This window comes from Indicator indicator, chromosome 7, assembly GCF_027791375.1.
Source record: "Indicator indicator isolate 239-I01 chromosome 7, UM_Iind_1.1, whole genome shotgun sequence".
Lineage (NCBI taxonomy): Eukaryota > Metazoa > Chordata > Aves > Piciformes > Indicatoridae > Indicator > Indicator indicator.
In genome coordinates, this window is record NC_072016.1 from 15,316,293 (window position 1) to 15,319,654 (window position 3,362).

The following is a 3,362-nucleotide window of genomic DNA, read 5'->3' on the forward strand; positions in this document are numbered from 1 at the left end:
TGACAGAGTGCTTGGGGCCAGACGAGCAAGTCTGAGAGGTGACGATGCCCACGGTTCACAAGAGCTGCAGCGCTGCTCTGTGCAGCTGGACTTCTCCAGGCATTTGCTCTTAATCCCAGAGGTCTTACAGGGACATCATAGCTCATAACTCCTGCGCCTGTACCAAGTAAGTCATTTTCCTACCTGTAACGCATGTAGAAAGAGAGAGGTATGTAAGGCTGGCAGCACAGTGAAGACGCCCCGGAGGGCAAGTGTCGCCATGAACTTGGTCGGGGCACTCGAGTTCTTATTTACATAACAGCAGCTGTGTGCTCGGCAGCCGCGGTCCAAGGCCGCGCCCCTGCCCCCACCATGCTGCCGCCGTCAGCGGGACAAGTTGTCGGGCGCCGCGGAGCAGGGGTGACAGGTGCAGGGGCCGCTGGCCGGCTCCGGCGGGGTCCTCGGCCCGCCTGGTACAACGTCCGCCGACGCGCGCAGCTGTCCGCAGGCCTCGGAGGGCCCCGTGGGGAGGAGTCCTCCCCGCCCGCCCCAGCGCCGCGGAAGCCCGCCGGCAGGAGAGGGCAGCGGGCGGGAGGTTCTCTCTCCCTCACACTCGCCCGACTGCAGTCCCTTCCCCCCGCACCTGCGGCGCCTCCCGCCCCCACCTCGGCCCCCCACCGTACCTGGCGTAGCACAGCGGCCTCGGACGGGCGGGCAACCGCCCAGCGAAAGAGAAAGGGAAACGGCGTGCGCCTCCCACCCCCTCCGAACCCTCCCTCGTTCCCTCCCCGCCAGGCTGCCGCGGCCGGTCCCAGGCGGGCGGGACGGGCGCGCAGGCGCTGCTCCCTGGTCGAGCCCTGCTGCGCCACCGCCCGCAGCGCCGCTCCGGGGCGGGAGCCACGGGGAGCCCCTTCTGCGGCCCCGCCGCCCGGGCACCGGGGCAGGCGTAGGGGACTAAAGGCGGGTGGGAGCGGGAGGAGAGCGGAGCAGAGGTGCCTCTGGCCACAGGTAAGCGCAGGAACGGCCGGTTCGGCCCTTATCAACGATGCTCTGAAAATAACTTCAGCTTCTGCTCGTGGAAAGGTGAGACTTAAACTGATTTTTTTCCATCCTTCCTGGGAGATCCTAAACCACTGGACTAAGTTAGGCCCAAATCCTATTAACAGTTAGACATGTTATACATGTGCTTTCTCTAACCAGCACCAGCTAGCCGGAGAAAACTAAGCTCCAGTGAAAGCTGTCTCCGTGGTTCCACGCATCTGGGTTACTCCTCATTCACAGAAACGCACCATACTGCCAGGAACTGATCCACGAACTAAGCTGCCTTAATGGTATTTTTCAATCGCACTCTTTCTAGAAAACTTCTTCTACACTCTTAACGGTAATATCACAAATAAAAGGAGGTATTTCCTAGATCAGCTGCAGTACCATCACAATACTTGTGACTGACTGCTATGTCTCTGCTTTTCCATTCTGCATTTGAAATGCTGCCTCCCTTTCATCCTTGGCCATAGCTGCAAGAAGCAGCAGAAGGCTTTAATATCTTAGGCCTGCTTCTGCCATCTATTTCTAGTTCTGCAATGTTCACCTTACAGTAGATCTCCACTTACAGCAATTCAATTGCCAGGCTGAGTCCAGTGCATTAAAAACTTAAAATTACAGTGCAGTGGTAAATGCATCATAAACCTCGTATGCAGTATTTCAATAGAATATGCATAGTTTTTTCCTGATAAAATGTTCATCTTATATGAGATTGTTTCTCCATGATAGGAACAAAACTTTCTAACACTAAGAATCTTTCAATTTAAGAAAAAATTGTGTTCTAATGGTTTTGGCCTTCTATTGGTAACTATTGTTGCATAATTATACCACATACCATTATAGACACTGTTGAGTTAAAGAATGCTAAACTCTTAACAGAAAAAGTAGACAACATAGAGTATACATATCTTTGAATTTGAATGTATATACAAGCATTTAAAACAAGCAACTGCTAATGTTCTCCTGGCTGTTTCAAAATTACTCTGTCTGGTAAATTTGTCTTTAAAATAAACTGGATTCTATGTGAGGTTTTAAGGCATAATTTATCAAGTGTCCCTATTGGAAAACAAAAACCACAACAAAACATTTTCCAAACAAATTTATCAGCTAGGCTCCTGTTTACACAATAATGGATACACAATGTTCTATTTGAGCACATTTAAGACACAGAGTTACATCATTTATTATACTGTGTATCCCACACAGGAGTAATTGCACAGCAGTTGTAATACTTGCAAAACATATACAACTGGTACAGATTCCTAGAATCCATACTGAAGTCTTTCTTGTAAGAACTACCAGTCCAATGCCAAGCACATGACAAATTCTTGCCTCAACTTTCCACAATGTAGAAACTCAGTCCTGCTGGTAGGGAATTGTATTTAGGAGATGTTGAGTGCCCGTAACTCTCACTGAACATGATGAAAGTTGAGGCATGCAGTACCTTTTAGGACCACAGCATAAAGATAATGTAAAAAGGAGAAGCAGCATAGAGGCAGCTCTCATTTCCTTATCAGAAGAAAGGAGTGCAACAAAGATCTTTAAATACTTACTCCTAGTTTTTATAAAAAAATCTTTGTTTCTGTGAGCATTATATTGCTTTTCCCCTTCTATACTGCAGTTCACTTTTTTTTTTAATTTTCTTTGAAAATATCAAAGCCATTTTGTCAACATATACAGCTCAGCTAAATAATAACGTGAAGTGTTCAAACAGTTTTATGAGTTTCATCTTTCAGTCTCTGGGAAATGGAAAACAAAAGTGTAAGAACCCTTCAATGACTCCCACTAAAATTGTTACTAACAGATTTTGTTTCTTACAGTTGAAAACTGGCAAGACTGCAAATCAAATTGTATCACACATGTCAACAGCTTCACAATTATGCAATCAACTTGCACTGCAAATTAAAACCAAGACTTGCTACTAGACCTTAAGTGAAAACAAACTTAAAACTCCAATAAACTCAGTAAAAGCAGTCCTCAAGAAATCTACTGATGCCCATTATGACTGCAGACCCAGCACACAAAAAAGGCTTGAAAAGAAATAGAAAAGTAGCAACTAAATTGCCTCATCTTTTCAAAACAAATTAAAGACTTTCACAGTGTCTTAGGGAGTTAACTACCCTCCTTCAAAAGATTTTCATCAAGAGTTCTCTTTCCAGCTCTCTCAAGAATAAAATCTTTAACTTAAGCACACAATGTTGGATGGACTCCATTTCATTTGAACTGCATGGGAAAATTTATTCATGGGAACTGTTACTTTGTCTTCCAATTAAAACAGTAGGCTTCATTGATGGAGACCTTATAATACTTGTGAATTTAATTTCAAACTTGTAAACGTTTTG